The sequence below is a fragment of the Melanerpes formicivorus genome, unplaced genomic scaffold (assembly GCF_026170545.1).
Source record: "Melanerpes formicivorus ecotype bairdi unplaced genomic scaffold, bMelFor1.0.p_v2 SCAF_23, whole genome shotgun sequence".
Classification (NCBI taxonomy): Eukaryota; Metazoa; Chordata; class Aves; order Piciformes; family Picidae; genus Melanerpes; species Melanerpes formicivorus.
In genome coordinates, this window is record NW_027142375.1 from 7,555,344 (window position 1) to 7,572,601 (window position 17,258).

The 17,258-nt window shown below is 45.1% G+C and overlaps 1 long non-coding RNA gene across 2 annotated transcripts in view; it reads right to left on the minus strand.

Moving 5' to 3' along the window:
* Window positions 1–871: 871 nt before the first annotated feature.
* The window catches only part of LOC137448191 (uncharacterized), a 51,307-nt gene continuing 34,920 nt past the window's right edge, over window positions 872–17,258 (minus strand). For both annotated transcript variants that reach the window (XR_010988996.1, XR_010988995.1), the window contains 2 exons: window positions 12,647–12,821; window positions 872–1,102 (listed from right to left, as the gene is read on the minus strand). This is a non-coding gene — a long non-coding RNA (uncharacterized lncRNA). The remainder of the gene's footprint in view (window positions 1,103–12,646; window positions 12,822–17,258) is intronic.

The following is a 17,258-nucleotide window of genomic DNA, read 5'->3' on the forward strand; positions in this document are numbered from 1 at the left end:
ACTCAGAATTGCCAAACTCTGTGAACTGTGTTTAAACTAACAAAGCTATTAAAATAATCCTGTCACCTCCACCAAGAATTCCTCTGCAATTACCCTCTGCTTCATGACTTTTTTGATTTCTTCTGGCTGAGTTTTGATGTTTTTTTGATGGGTTCTGGAAAGTTGCATCCAGCTTTGTTTGGCTGGTAGTGGAGAACGCTAAAGGTTTTAGGTTGGATGTTAGGAAGAAGCTCTATAGAGAGAGAGTGATTGCCCATTGGAATGGGCTGCCTGGGGACGGGGTGGAGTCACCATCATTGGAGGTGTTCAGGAGGAGACTTGATGGGGTGCTTGGTGCCATGGTTTAGTTGTTTAGGTGGGTTGGATTGGTTGATGGGTTGGATGCGAAAATCTTGAAGGTCTCTTCCAACCTGGTCTGATCAGGTGTGTTGTATTGTGTTGCATTAAGAACAGTGTGGCCAGCAGGAGCAGGGAGGTCATTCTGCCCCTGTACACTGCACTGCTTAGGCCACACCTCGAGTCCTGTGTCCAGTTCTGGGCCCCTCAGTTTAGGAAGGAGGTTGACTTGCTGGAACGAGTCCAGAGAAGGGCAATGAAGTTAGTGAGGGGCTTGGAACACAAGCCCTATGAGGAGAGGCTGAGGGAGCTGGGGCTGCTTAGCCTGGAGAGGAGGAGACTCAGGGGTGACCTTATTGCTCTCTACAACTACCTGAAGGGGGGTTGTAAACAGGCAGAGGTTGGTCTCTTCTTCCAGGCAGCCAGTACCAGAACAAGAGGACACAGTCTCAGGCTGCACCAGGGGAAGTTCAGGCTGGAGGTCAGGAGGAAGTTTTACACAGAGAGAGTGATTGCCCGTTGGAATGGACTGCCCGGGGAGGTGGTGGAGTCACTGTCACTGGAGGTGTTCAGGAGGAGACTTGACAGGGTGCTTGGTTACATGGGTTAGTTGATTAGATGGTGTTGGGTGATAGGTTGGATGCGATGATCTTGAAGGTCTCTTCCAACCTGGTCTATTCTATTCTATTCTAAAGCCAGGGACCTTGGGGGAGTGCCAGAGAGGTGAGGATGGTCAAGTTGTGAGCGATCCTTGTTAACTCTGCCTCTGTGGAAGGAAAAGGAAAGACTGTGTCTGAAGAGATGAAAATGAACAGAATTCGTGAAGGTAATCCATGTCTGAACTAAATGTGAATATCTTGCTTTCTCTCTTCTTGTATATGTCCTCCTATAGCTTCTGCTGACATACTTCCAGTTTTAAGACAGTTACTGCTAGGTCACACATTGCTTGGCAGCTATTGTGTTTGTGGCTGGCTGACTGCTGCATTTATGGTTGTGCATCCTGCAGATAGCTATCGCTGTGCAGTTCACCTGCGTGAGGCAAGCAGTGAAGAGAACAAACTCCTCCAGGAGGTCATGAAAACTAAACTGTAAACAGAATTGGAGAAAAAAAAAAAACCAACATCTTTAGAACATTGGGATTTTGAAGTAATGTTTAGAAAAATCTGGTCTTGGCAAACTGAGACATAAGCTTGACTCTTTAGAATTAAATGAGCAATTTCATGCTGATGGAGTATAGGTAATAGTTATTAATTATTCATTTGATCCATTTCAGAGTGCTTTGATCCTTGCAGAAGCAGAGCTGCTGTAGCAAGGCCACAGAGATCTATACATTGGATATTTATGATATTCTGTTGGGTAGTTCTGGTTGCACTACTGAATACTGATGTCTTAGAAGTGTTGCTGCTTCTGCTGCATCCAGGAAGAGAGAGCCAGGCTGCAGCCCTTTGTCTTTCGGTTCGATTTCCTTGATTGCCTCTCTTCACCTTTCAGAGCAGTAATGTATTGATGGTAGCCTGGCTGAATGACTCATATTTGAAACCTGTCTTTATTATTTTGTTGTTGAAGAACCTGGGCAGTCGCTGTGTCGAAACCTGTCATTCTTACAGTCAGCAGCAATAGCCACAAGGCAATCCAGGAGTTCCCACGGCCTCATCCAAAGTGGGTGATTTGTTGCTGTGGTTTGAGCCTTCACTGGAGTTTAAGAGCTCAGATGGTAGCAAACCGAGAATTCTTCCCCTGCCCCCGCTCCTTTTCCCTGATACAGAAAAAGGAGAGAAAGAGAGGGGGGAAAAACGGGTAGGGAGGGGGAAAAAAGAGAAAAGGAGGTAAATTACCCAAAATAATCTGGAGTTGGTTTGGAAGATGGAGAGGTAATTTTTTTTTAACAGAAGAGGTGTGTAGAAAGTTCTTCACTGAGAGAGTCATTAGCCATTGGAATAGGCTGCCCAGGGAAGTGGTGGAGTCACCATCTCTGGAGGGGTTCAAGAGGGGATTGGATGTGGCACTTGGTGCCATGGTCTAGTCATGAGGTCTGTGGTGACAGGTTGGACTTGATGATCTTTGAGGTCTCTTCCAACCTTGGTGATTCTGTGTGATATATATCAGTAACAGTGAGGGTTTACAAGGGTAAGGAATAAGGATAAGTAGGAAAATATACAAAACCAAGCTTGGATGGCCTTGTATTTCCCTGGATGTATGTGTATTTCAGTCCTTTAGAGAAGCATGGATGCAGTAGGGAGAGGCCAGGGCTGACCACACGGAAGAATCAGGAGACTGGCTGAAGCTGCTGGTCCTCTCGAGCAGGTGAGACAGAAGAAAGAGGGCAAATGGCAGCAGTGTCCTCCTTTTTATAGGCTTGCTGGATGGGAAAGGGGAGTGGAGTAGACTGTCTTTGACCCAGGGGACCCATCCTCCTGGGAGGGGGAAACCAAGTATCTCTCTCTTCACCTGGATCAGGTTTCTTTTGTCCCCTAGGGAAGCAGGGCTCTCACAGCCCTCCACTCAGGATGGGTGTAACCTAGCACATTGTTTAACACTGTACTGATGCAAGTGGGCTAGTATAGAAGGACTGTGTACAGCCTTCCATCACAGCCATGATGGAGGGAAAGAAAGAAATTGATCTTTCCTTAGTGATGCAGCTGTGCATACACAAATATGATTTCCTAGACCATGTTGCCTCCTTCTCACTAAATGTAATGCTCACTGGAAGGAGCTCTCATGTTCCTGGATGAGACTAGACTCAGTGACAACAGCCTGGCCACAGAACTGGAAATCTTGATGCAAGGACAATGGAATCTCATCAATTTGGGGTAGGGGGGGAGGGGAGTTTTCAGAGGAATTTCATGCACTGAACTTACACTTGAAAATCATAAGCACAAGTTCCCTGACTTCTCACATGAGGAACCAGCCCATGGGGCTTGTTACCTGGCAGGACAATCAAATCCAGACTGATTTCCCTAAATATCTTCTTTACTCCTAAGGACAACATCTTACCTCCTCTCACTCCCTCCCCTTCCTTAAAATTTTTGCTCATTACCTGCTGTTAGGAAAAGAGGTAGGAAAAAAAATTGTAACCCAAAGAGTGATGACTTAAGACCATGATAATACTTCTGTGAAGACTGCAGACACCACTGACGTTGTTTGTTCTAATTTTCTATTTGAAATAAGATCCCTCAATTTCAGGGAAGAAATCAAGATGGATGAATGTAACATCACTAACATACAGCAGGACCGTTGTCTGAACTGAAACTACATGTGCTGGGTTATGAAGTTTTGAATATGTGCAGATTCTCCAGAGCTGAAATATCCTCGCTCACTAAGCTACTCTTTTTGAACAGTAGCTCATGGCCTATTCATAGATCCTGCAGACTTTCATGTGTCAGTCTCTCCTTTGCAATGCCAAAAGGAAGCAGACCTCCATCTCTGGAGCTGTTCAGCGATAGCAATGGGATTTCATCAGGTCCTTATGGAATTAAATGTTATGTGTGTTGCAAAATGTACTGTGGGCTAAAATCTCCTCTACAGTATGTATGCATTGTCTTAAACCACTCCTGATCTTGTCTACGGGTGAAGAAAGATGCAGACTTTGGAGGGAGAGTTAGCATTTTCCTTTAACTGGTGAATGGAATTGAGAGAACTGAGGGAAGGTTTCAGACACATAGACAAATGGCTCTCAACAATATCTTTAGAGAGGAAGGAGAGACAAAAGTCGCACAGGAAATGACACAGAATTGAAGCCTCCAGTGGAAACAGGAACACTGCCCTCTTTAGATGAAAAGGGATGAGGTGCTCCAAAAGCAAAAAGCCATCAAGTGCTGTTGTGCTAGATGGGGAATGTACTTGTTATGGGGCTGGATGCTTTAGTTAATTTTCAGCTGGATCAGTTTTTCACCCTATCCTACTGTGAATGGTAGTGCTGGCAGCAGGGGTGAGCATGACATCCAGGAGCAGGAGAGTTTGCCTCTCATGGCTGTGCCAGCTTATGCCAGCCTAAGGAACTTGTGAGACTGTGATGGCATGATTTGGATGGTCACAGCAAGCAAATCCTGTGTTTAAAGTGTTGCAGGTACTATGCCAAGTCATTTTAATATCTGAAAGTATACAATGGCCAATGCTGTATCTAATTATAACAGTGTAATTATAACTTCAGCAAGGTAGCAATTTAAATAGGCCATTACAAAAAAAAAATGTGTTCAGCATTATTTTCTAAATGTCTTTGTGCCCTTTTATGTTAGAAAGAGAAATCCCCCTTTAATCTGCTATTGTGTTGTTTTTTTTACAGGTATAAACATATCCAAAAAAAGGGCTGGAAACCCCACAATTTTTATTCCTCTGCTTTGATAAAATTAAATGGAAGCACCACTTGCAGGTCAAACATAAGCCTTGGTTGGCTTTTTCTGACTGCCTTAGTTCAGGATTATTTTGGAGTTTTTGCTTTGGAGTTTTGTTGTGTACAAACCCTGAGAAATGGTCATCATTCTGTTTTGGTGGGACAGGAAGAATTGCTGCAGGCAGAAAAAAATGATGCAAGGCCCTTCAGAAATATTCCACCCTGCCTGTAGTTTTGGTGCATTTTTGCCTGTCTGCTAATTGTTACTTACTATGCTCTTGTTCTTATTTATATCATTTCCTACTGAATTAATTCTAGACTGAAGAAGTCATTTAGCCCATAACCACCATGATGTTTCCAGATGTCATTAGCCTATAGTAATGACTGCTTTCAAGATGAACATAAAATTGTTGTAGTTGGCCAAACAACCACTTGGGACTCCATTATAGAGAGGTTTTCTGCTTAAAATAGGTGCTATGTGTTTTAATAACCAGGGCAGGCTGATCTATAAGGGTTTGGGTTTTGTTTTTCTTTCTGCTGTTGGAGGTATTTTAAACCACAGTTTTGATAGTATTCATTATTCACTTGAGATACCATTAGAATAAATTAATATTAAAATATTCAAATGTAGGACAAAGAGTTTGGAAAGTTGCAGAGATTGATCACCCGAGATGCAGCGTTGGTGCTTCATTAGTTGTGGCTTTTTGTGTTGCCAGGCTGAGGTAGTTCTGGTGCTCCTCATTAGCATTTTTTGTCTTTAATGCTGACTAGACTGGATTCAGCCTGTGTCAGGTACAATCTATTTAAGAACAGCTACTATTGATAGCCTGCTTTGCATGTATAAAACTGGAATACTCCTCACCTACAAACTACAGTCGGCCAGAATTTAAAAGTATAACAATAAAATCTTCACACAACTTGATTCTTCTCTTTGGCAGTTTCTGTTAATTCCAATGCAAGAAAAAGGGTTTTGCAAAAATTCAGGTTGTTGTGGTTAGTCTAAAGTTCAGGAATAGTGGCAGTGATGGAGCAAGGGAGGGATGACATCTTAACAAGGCTAAATCTTTTAGCCTTCTTTGGTGTCAGCCTCATGCTGTATGAGGAGAGAGAAGGTTTCTCAGCTTCCCAAGAATCTTGGTCCATCCTGCATCATTCATGTATGTCTAAATGTTCACAGCTCTGGGCTGGGTCGAGAAATCCTTCCTTTCCTGAGGACACACTCTGCTCTTGGAGCAGCCTGCAGTGGTGAAGCTGTGGCAGAAGATGGGCAGGGAACCAGTGCTGATGGATCAGCAGATGGCTGGAAGTCCTTAATCCCAGTAATAATGCTAACACAGCCATATGGTCCAGAGATGTAGGAGAAGCCATTTTTCTAATAGTAGGCAACATCCGGCATTTAACTGGGGGAAAAAATAAGACAAGCTTTCAAGCAGATAAGCCCTTTGCCACATGCAGTTTTGAGGAAGACTTGTGTAGCTATTCAGAACTATTTACATGTTGACAAGTATGAATCGGTGTGCTCAATTACAAATGATTGCACCTTTGGGTTGAAATCTTGTCCTCCAGCTAAATTAGGCAATGTTCATCCTGGAGATAGCTGCCTGAAGTGGATGAAATTTGGTGCAGACCATGAAGGGAAGCACCTTGCTGCTGGAGCTAGACAGGTGTGTCAGCATTGGTGTACAGAGAGTGAGTGCCAAGGCAATCACGGTTCCCTAATGCTTTCAGGGCAGATCTCACCTAAGGCAGACACTATCAGTTCTCCTGTGTTTTTTTCTGAAGCCCCTCAGCAGTGGGCTGAGAGCTGCAGGTGGCAGAGAATGTTACTATAGAGGTGACTTAGCTGTCCCCCAGTGTAGCAGGGAGTGCAACAGTCTTACCCTGCAAACGTTGCTCTTACAGCACTTAAAGTTCCTGTTTATTCTCTATTTAGGACCACAGCTGTAAACCCGAGCCTGGCTCTCTTCCCACAGGCTGTTTGTAGGGGCTTTCCTCTGGAAACCTTCTAACTTTCCCCTGCTAATCTTCCCTGGCTCAGGCCTGCAGGTGTGGTGCAACGTTAACCTTTCTGGAACATCAGGGTGAAGGTCTACAGGCATAAACTCAAGTACAGGACCACAAAATACAGTGGTTAGCAAATAGTGGAGGGCATGGGGCAGACTGAAGTGTCTACCACTTCCATGAGAAGCCACTTGGAGCTTCTCTGGACCTGGCCAGAGCTGTTGGCACTTGCCTGCCTCTTGCCAGCAGGCAGAGGTGAGGGAGGGAGATTGTGGAGGCAGCAGTGGCTCTTCCACCTTGGATAAATGAACCAGACTTGCAGAGATGCATTTCTCTGCCTCTGTTTGTGGATTTGTTTGGGGTTTTTGTGTGTGGTGGCATTGTTGGTTTGGTTTGAGTTGGTTTTTGGTGGGTTTGTGCTAGCTCAAGTTTGTGATTGCACATCATGATGCCAGCTTCATCATCATTCCTTGTGTGCTTTTACAAAATGGAAGCTATGAAAGCACACCTACCTTGTGTACTGATGTTGTAGCTACACTGGGTTTGCCCTCTTTAAATCCTTCACAGAGAAGCTTAAGGTTTTGCATTTGCAGCTGTGTCATTTTAATTCAAAGACAGCTTCAAAATGAGCCCAGTGGATTCAATGCAGGCAGGAGACTGATGTCTGTTGATGCACAGGTATCAAAGGGATGTAGGTGTCAGTGAATGGCCCTGATTTAGACTGTGTGGGCCCTGTGGGGTTTGTGATATAAGACACAGTGCATACTGCCACTGAGGCCTGTTTTAGCTTTTGCTTGGTGTGAAATGTAGAGAAAGTCCAAATCCATAAACACAACAGAATTGTACAGCTCCTTGAAATGCTTGCAAAATGTTCCCATGGCCTTTCTTGTGTCCTGGGAAGTGTGAGGTGCAGCTGGGGGGGTGGGGGAGGGGAACAAACACGGCAGGTCAGGGAAGCTAGGACCTTAGCAGTTTGCTTGGTACAAAGAGTTAAGGTGGAGGGGAAGGCTCCCTTCTCACTTCCAGGCATGTGGTCTCAGATCTCAGGCTGTGGAGAAATAAACCTTTCTGGTAAGTGGCATCTCGTGGGAAAAGTCTTCAGCTCCACAAAGCTTCCCTGGTCTAAGGGGAATAGAGCTGAGGCTTTGGTGTTAGCTACTGCCTAAGAAATACAGTTTGATGCTGTCTCGGTGGATTCTATCACCCAGGCATTAAAAAACACTTTAAAATGAGCATTGACAGCTTCTGTTTTTCTCTCCCTTTCCACACTGGAGAAAGTTTCCTATTCCCAGGCATCACTTAAGTACATGCAGAATTATCTGGGGGATTAATGAACAAAGAGAGCTGCAGGATTTAGAGAAGATACCCATGGGAGGAGAAAGACTGCTGAGATTAATGTTTCCAGGAGACAGATTATGTAAAACTTTTTTCATTCATGAGGGAAATCTAGCAGTGGCTGCACAGGCATGGTGGTGGAGATCACAGGAGTAGTGGGACAGAACCAGGTTCAAGCTGTGCAGTTGAAAGAAAGATCACTGCCTGGGACAAGGGAGTCTTCAGATCCTTCTGCCACCATCAAATCTTCACAGATGTTCCCTATTAACTCCCTGCATGAACAGTGTGTGGTCAATACACTCTACATGCACTTATCTTTCTGAGGTACCTAGCAAGTTAATCTGGTTCAAATACTCTGCTTTTCCCCTCCCCTGTGGCAGAGAAAAGGCTTTTTATGCCTTAAATGTGACAACACATTTTGGAGCGATCTCCTATGTGCCCTTTCTGTGCTGTGTCTTACCAGCATGTTTTGGAGGCATGTGAAAAAAAATTGGCAGCACATTACTGACTAATTGCTTAATTCAAACCAATTAAAGAAAGAAGTACAAATTCAAAGCTAGGGGGCTCTCAAAGAGCTGCAGGTGTTTCCCTCTGCTGTTTTGTCTCTCCAAGTTTCTGTTAGCTGGCAGAACTAATACCTATAAAATGAAAATCCAGTTGGTTCCTACCTTCTTTGCTTCCTCCCACCCATACTGTGTTTATCACAGCTTTCCACTGGTTTATTGCCCTGCACCCATGTCTCCTGAGCTGGACACGGCTGCTAAGCAAAGTCCTGCAGGGCAGAACATGCTGTTAAAGGGAAGGAAGTCACCAGAAAAGCTGCAGCTGAATGCTCTTTCTGCCTCTTCTTGGGAAGTGTATCTGAAGTACATTGCCATCTCCCTCTTGCCTTTAACTGAAACACTGGATGCGTTTGGGAATTTTAATGCAATGCCAGTTTAAAATCTTTGCTCTATTCCACCACAACTCGACAAATCTGAGAAGGCTTCCCAGTTCCCCCAGGACTGGGACCATATCCTGCCAGCATCTCTAGGGAATGTGGCAGAAAAAAAACACAAGCCCATGGTAGGACACGGAAAAGCAGGAGTATGTGGCTCATTGCAAAAATGTTGCAGCAGAGGAGCAAGCTGCGCTGATCTGCTCCCCCTCACCCAGGGAGGAGCGTTAAGCAGAGCTCCCACTCGAGTGACAGTGACATTTTTAACAGGCACTTAGGCAGAGTCAGGTGCTTGTTGGTGGGGTTATTATCTGTCATGAAGAGGTGTCAGAGCAGTTAATATAGCTTGCTGGGGGGAGGTAAGGATATAGCTACTCTGAGCAACACACCCTTCTCCCTGCAAAGAGCATTTTATCTGCTTGTTGTAATTTGCTTTCTGTGTTATACCTATCATGTTGGGACTGGATACTAAATTGTTTTCTAGGTTACTAAACTGAAATCTTGGCATAATACATAGCTAACTGCCTCAGCCACAAAAAAACCTGGAAATATTTCATTTGCCTTGTGCTGGTGCTGTGAATGTAATATTTTCTTCTTGACTAGAATGGGCCCTGTCTTATCTAATGAGACACTAAATCCAGAGAGGCCACTGCTCAGCAGGTGCCAGTGTTGATCATGGTGAAATTAGCTGCCTTCCTCCGTGAACACAACACTGAAAACGTCTCTGGGATTGCTGGAGGAGCATCAGCCAAGAGCAGCATTGCAGCACACAGATAGGCTGTGGCCAAGGATTGCTGGCAGTGCCTGGAAATCAGTTCGCATGGGCAGCACACTGGAGCTCTGCAGCATGGGGAAAGCTTGACCCAGATAAAGGTGTAGTGGCAGTCAGCTGTGTGCAACAAAAGGCTGATGCAAAACCCTAAAGGTGGTGGTCCAAAAAGCACTCATTTTGCACAGAGGCTTGTCCTTAACTTTTCTTTCCCTTATTCTCCTAGATGTGAGAGTTCTGAGTTCTGGGCTGTTTCTAGGGTTTCCAGGTCTCATCTCATCCAAAATAATTGAACATAGATGATGAGGCTGATTAATTCTCCCTGAGTTTTCAGTATATTTTATTGTTGCTTGTTTCATTGTTTGTGTATATATATATATATATATGTATACATATATATGTTTAAACCATGCTGAAGGAAAATAATTGCTCTAATCACCTGGTGAAAGCATCTGTTGAGGTTGTGAGAACTTTATCTAAATGTGTCCTAAAGGAGAGTTGGGCAGGGAGAATTTTATGAAATACAATAAGGGCAAGTGTGGAGTCTTGCATCTGGGAAAGAACAACCCCATGTATCAGTATGGGTTGGGGACTGACCTGTTGGAGAGCAGCACAGAGGAGAGGGACCTGGGGGTCCTGGTGGATAGAAGGATGATGGTGAGCCAGCAATGCGCCCTTGTGGCCAAGAAGACCAATGGTATCCTGGGGGTGTATTAGAAGGGGAGGGGTTAGTGGGTCAAAAGAGGTTCTCCTTCCCCTTTACAAAGCCCTTTATGGCCTGATGAGGCCATATCTGGAATACTGTGCCCAGTTCTGGACCCTTCATTTCAAGAAGGACCTCAGGGTACTGCTTGAAAGAGTCCATTGCCAAGCCACAAAGAAGTTTAAGCAAGTGGAATGCCTCCCTTCTGAGGAAAGGCTGAGGGAGCTGGGTCTCTTTAGCTTGGAGAAGAGAAGACTGAGAGGTGAGCTCATTAATGTTTATAAATACGTGAGGGGCGAGCATCAGGGGGGTGGAGCCAGGCTCTTCTCAGAGATGCCAAATAACAGGACAAGGGGCAATGGGTGCAAGCTGGAGCATAGAAAGTTGCATGTGAACAGGAGGAAACACTTTTCCACTGTCATGGTGACAAAACACTGGAATAGGCTGCCTGGAGTGGTTGCAGACTCCTTCTCTGGAGACATTCAAAACCTGCCTGGACGTGTTCCTGTGTGACCTACTCTAGGTGATGCTGCTCTGGCAGAGAGGCTGGTCTGGATGATCTTTCAAAGTCCCTTCCAAACCCTAGTGCTCTGTGGTTAGAGTACTCATTTTAACAACTGATTCATAGTGTAATTATTAATAATTTTAGCTTCCTATTGTTACTTTTGCAGCTAAGAGAGATGTTATTCCAGGTAACACCCGGGCATTGTGCAGAAAGTATTCAGCTGGGAGTCTGCCTAAGGTCACTGAATGTGATCTTGGGTAGTTTTAAAGGAGTTAAAGCTAAATGGAGCCCCCTTTGTGAATAACAAAGATGAAAATGTGTGTTCTGCAGTGTTCTTTCCCAAGAACAGTGTCTCTTTAACAGCAAACAACAAAGGGCACAGATGTGCTTACTTAGTGAGCACGAATAGGATATGATGCTGCTGTGTTCTCATCATGCAAAGAAAACAATGAGTGCTGCACATCAGGCCGCCGGGATGGGCTCGGCGTTTGCTGATCTCCCCGGGCAGCCCCTGTTTGACCTTGTCTTCTGCTGGAAGCTCAGCCTGCACATTCTCAGTGCAGGGCCAGAGCTGGCCCAGGGCAGGGAGAGAGCAAGCAGCTCTTTGGGGCTGCCAAAGACAGTTCTGCACTTGCCTCTTGCTGCAGGAAAGGCTGGTCTGGGAGAGAAAGGCTGGATTTTTCTGTCTGTACTTTACAGGTGCTAAGTCAGGCTGGCCACTTCCTTCCTACCAGATGTATGGATCTCCTTTTTGCACAGAAGCAGTGCAACTTTTTGGCTGTTATTGTTTTAATGACAAGAGAGGCCCCATAGTGAGCATGGTGACATCCACAGCTCTTCCTTTCTTCTGACCCTTGATTATCTTTTGTGGTGCCTAACCTGTGAGGCGAAAGCTCCTAGAGATCAAGCCATGCAGGAATTGAACCTGTGCTAGAGATTAAATGAAAATGTTTAACCCTGCTTGAATGTGCTCCTCTAAATTTTAGGCAGATAACTCCTTATTTGGGAAGGAAACTTACTGCGTTTTGCTGAAGCAAATGTAACATTTTTTTTGGACTGTGTAAGAACAGCAGGGACTTGGACCCTGGATCACATCAATCTAGGAAAACACTTTTTTTTTTTAACCACATTTTTGATGGCCATAATATCTAATAGATCTATTTTGTTAAACTGTATCTAAAAATACATTTATCATAACTTGCTTATCAAGATGCACGTCACGTGCGTTGTCATGCTGATCGGTCTGAAATGGAGCAGTTTCTCAGCTGATGATCTGCTGTGCCACAAGAAGGGAAGGTCAGAAGTCAGGACTCCAGGGATTAAACTGTGGTCCCTTTGAAATCGATAGGCATCGTGCCAATCACTTTGGATTCTGCTCTGTTTTGCTGTTTCACATGGATTCTGTACTTGATTCTTATCTGTGGCTTGCTGTGGGACTCCAGCAAGTTATTTAGCTCTTCTGGCCTTTTACCTTCTCCAGCAGCATTTCACAACCCTTAATTGTTTTCATATAGAACACAGTAAGAACAACATGTCAATGCATTAGGTATCTGTGAAATGTTTAAAGCATTCAGGTGACCAGACATTCCTCTGGCATCAGTTTCCTGACACGCTGATTTCCTGTTTGAGATTGTGAGGAGGAAAAGCCTGAGAAATTCCTGCACTGAGAAGTATAATTTGCATAGACAAATATTTTCTGGTTTGTGGGTAATTTTCTGAGTTCTTCTTACCACAGGTTCTCTGGGCAGCCACTCCTCTTGAGGTCAGCTTCAGGGCTTTGTAAGTAGAGCCTAAAGACTTCATTTGGCACTTGGGGCACAGTCCAGGATGCTGATGGGAAAGGTGTGCAGATCAAGCTCTACAGCCTCATGTTTTCTCCAGAGCTGCAGGACACAGGAAGTGACACTGGTGGAGAAGGACAGCAGCCATGTTATTCCCTAGGAACTGCAATTCCCAATTATTTCTCCAGTTTCACTTACATGTAAGGCAACCTGCTTGATGCTGGAAGGACCATCCCTTCTCTCCTTTGCCTCATCTCTGCCTGCGTGCTACAATGCTCCCCTGGCCAGGCACCTTCTGACTTGATAAGTTGATTGGTGTGCTGGGAAATGGAGTAACCAAAACTGATGGGAAGGTGGTAGGGAACAGGATCATCTTAGTGGGGCATCACATTAACTGTCCCATGAAATCATGGTCTCAGCATTATGGTAAAATTCAGCCTCAATTTTTTTGGGGGGTATTTGGATGTTGACTTGCTAGAACGAGTCCAGAGAAGGGCAACAAAGTTGGTGAGGGGTTTGGAACACAAGCCCTGTGAGGAGAGGCTCAGGGAGCTGGGGCTGCTTAGCCTGGAGAAGAGGAGACTCAGGGGTGACCTTATTGCTCTCTACAACTACCTGAAGGGGGGTTGTAGACAGGCAGAGGTTGGTCTCTTCTCCCAGGCAGCCAGTACCAGAACAAGAGGACACAGTCTCAGGCTGCACCAGGGGAGGTTCAGGCTGGAGGTCAGGAGGAAGTTTTACACAGAGAGAGTGATTGCCCATTGGAATGGGCTGCCCGGGGAGGTGGTGGAATCACCATATGGAGGTGTTCAGGAGGAGACTTGACAGGGTGCTTGGTTGCATGGGTTAGTTGATTAGGTGGTGTTGGATGATAGGTTGGACTTGATGATCTTGAAGGTCTCTTCCAACCTGCTCTGGTCTGGTCTGGTCTGGTCTATTCTATTCTATTCTATTCTATTCTATTCTAGTGCCTGAAATCAAAAGCAGCTGAGCACTTGAATGCCTTTGGCTACACCTATCTGCTAAAGGCATCAGCCTCCAGGAACAGTCCCTTGTTCCCAGTGAAGGTGTGTAAAGCAGCAGTCCAGAGCATGGCACCAGGGGACATCTCCACATGTCATGTGGTCACCCTTCTGAGTGAGTAAAATGGGCCATGTCTTGGCCATCCCCAGGCAGTGCTGCACAACTGGTCTTTCTCCAGAGCAAGACAGTTATGACCATTGTCAATCATAAGAACAGTCACTATGTTGTGGTGTCCCCTAAAGTGTAAAGTGTTGTCTAGGGGACACAATAGGCCCAGAGAGCCTGTTGTAAATTCAGCAACAGGGGCAGTGCTCAGGTTTGTGTCCTCATTGTGTTCAGCTCCCTTGTACATGCATTTTCTTCATGACCCAGGATGTCATCATTATTTTGTGGTACCCTTGAAGTTCAGAGTGATTGAGTGCTATATCACAGCCTACAAGGTGCTGGTTTGCTAGGAGGACACTGGGCTGTACAGCTTGTATGGCTCTGTGTGGCTTTGTATGTGGCAAGTGAGCATATTCAGATTATAAAGCCAGCTAATTGTGGTGGGTTGAAGTTTCCCTGCCAGGTAGTGTTGGAAGATTAATACAGGACGTAGGAGACAAATTTGTAGTGCTTTCAGACTATGAAAGTATTATTGTCAGCCTGCCTGAGAACAAGAAGACACAGTCTTAAGCTTTGCCAAGGGAGGTTTAGGCTGGATGTTAGGAAGAAGTTCTTCACAGAAAGAGAGATTGGCCATTGGAATGGGCTGCCCAGGGAGGTGGTGGAGTCACCATCACTGGAAGTGTTAAAGAAGATACCGGATGAGGCACTTGGTACTGTGGTTTAGTTGATTAGATGGTGTTAGGTGACAGGTTGGACTTGATGATCTCAAAGGTGTTTTCCAACCTGGTTAATTCTGTATTCTGTATTTACAAGAGTTATATATCAACATAACATTTAAAAAACATTGGACCATGGAGGGCATAATTCCATAATGCAGATAGGCTGCTCCATAAGCAGAACAACAGAACAGAATGCACAAAATACTGCTAATAACTTTTAACCCTGTTTAATCCCTACTCTTTGATGCATTTATGAGGTATGGGTGATCAGGAGATGAAGGGAGTGAGCTTAGAAATCACATTATTTGTTGCATAGGTGCCCCCAGCTCTGTGTTGGTGCATCTTTCCATGACCTGGCATCCTGGAATGGGAGGGAAGTGCTGTCTAACACAATAAGGGAGGAGTGCAGAGGGACTGCTGGGGAAGTGGGGAGAGGTAGCTTGCTCTGCACACTGCTGTTTGGTCCTAAGGCCATCTGTGGCTGTTTGTACATCTGACCTGTTCAGCTCTCACCCATTCACCTCTCTTTGTTTAAACTGAGCAAGAACAGCAGTAGTGCCCCTATCCCTGCCAGGCCCTGCAGGTGCTGCTCCACAACCCCGACCAGAAAAAGGAGTGCACATTTACAGAATGTCCTTTTCTGTCCTTTTCCTTTCCCTTTTAAGGCTCTTGGCCAAGCTGTGTGATTCTTATCTGGTCTCTGCAGAGCCTTTAAGTGAGGTCATTCAGGAAGTTTAATTAATCCTGTGCAATTGTCACTACATCCTTGGCTGAGCATTGTACTGGGGCCCAGCCCTCTGCCACAATGCATCTTACGACAGCTGAACATCTGTTTAAAAACTGATTGCCAAGAAGTAGTACTTGCTAAGCCCAGTTTTCCCTCTGGCTCTATGTAGGCAGTTCAACACAATATTGTATAACAGTGTTAAGAGAAAAAACAGAATTTCCCCCTGCTCTCAGGATCAACTTGTAAAGCAAACTAAAATTATCCAGGAAATGCTGCTTCTGAAATATCAGCAGCAAAGAAATGAGCTGGCCTTGATGTATCCTGCTTGGCTTACTCCCTAGGCTGGTGCCATCTGGGCTGCAAAGTGACACCACAGGACAAGAAACTTGTTGGGATGCTGAGGTGTATTCACCAGGGGTTTCAGCCCCCAACTTCTGCTGCTCCCTTGCTTCAGTAGTGGGACCTTACATGTCTCCAAGGCTGTGCTCTCTTCTACTCATCCTTTCAGACTGCAGTGAAGGATGATGAATTTCTGCTGCTCCTGAGAGTGGGGAATGTTACACACACACAAGTATAGGAACACACACACACACACACACATAAATCTTAGTTCTTCCCAGTCTCACAGGACAGCCTTAAAAAAATTATACTCTGGAAGAGAAGGAAAAGAAGAAACAAACTGATAATGAAGGGGTGAAGATGGGGTGGCAGGGAAACTGCAGGTCCTCTGCAGGGGAGAAAGAGAATGATATCTGCTGGGAGAGGAAGCAGAAACAAAGGATGAGGAACACCCAAGGCCATAGGGGCAGAGTAAAGATGATGGGGCATGTAGAAGGTACAGTGTCAGAATGTGCCTTTATCTGACAGAACAGTATTCTTTGAGCTGTTTTAATCTGTTTTCCTCTTTTATTTGTCCTATCACTCTCTCAGTATCTGTCAAGCCTCTTAGTGGTACAAGAATATGAAGAAGCCTAGGATAAAATAGAATAGAATAAACCAGGTTAGAAGAAACCTTCAAGATCATCGCATCCAACCTATCATCCAACACCACCTCATCAACTAAACCATGCAACCAAGCACCCTGTCAAGTCTTCTCCTAAACATCTCCAATAATGGTGACTCTACCACCTCCCTGGGCAGCCCATTCCAATGGGCAATGACTCCCTCTGTATAGAATTTCTTCCTAACCTCCAGCCTAAACCTCCCCTGGCACAGCTTGAGACTGTGTCCTCTTGTTCTGGTGCTGGTTGCCTGGGAGGAGAGACCAACCTCCGCCTGTCCACAACCTCCCTTCAGGTAGTTGTAGTCCTACAAGGAGTTGCTTTCTGTAGTGGTAGGGGTCAAAAATAGCATAGCTTTTTGTTCAGGGAGAGGCAAACCTCATCCCTGCTTCTGCAGGCAGGAGACCTAATGTGCTGTGCCCAAGAATCCACGCAGCTGGGATAACCAGTCCTGTTGGAAAAAGGTGGAGGTGTGCTGCTGCAGCCCCTCATCCCCAGCACACACCTGTGCCAGCCCAGCTCTGCTGTCCCGTGGCCTCTCATGGGCACAGCGAGCTGCTGCAGCTTGCCTTGGAGCCATCTGATGGGAAAATTGTCTCATCTGGCACGTGTGATGAATAATGGATGGGGAGAGTTAACACAGTGAAAGAAAGACTCTTTGAGTCTCCTGAGGTAATAATCCATGCTTCCAATTTCCCAAATGGTCCCATCTTTCGGTTCAGTAATGAAGCCTATTTTTCATAGTTTGGCCTTTTTTAAAGTTATCTGATTGGCTTCACTGTTTGTTTAAAAAAAAAATAAATCAGAAAACCTGTAAAAAAATTATATATGTTGCTGTCTTTGAGGATTTGCAGAGTGATTGCACAGTTGGATGGATAGAGAGGTAGATTTGCATACATGCCGATCCTGCAGGATTGTTATTCCTGGGATACTTTGACTATGTACAGGGCTCCAGGCTTTTATTCTGAAATCAGCAATACTGA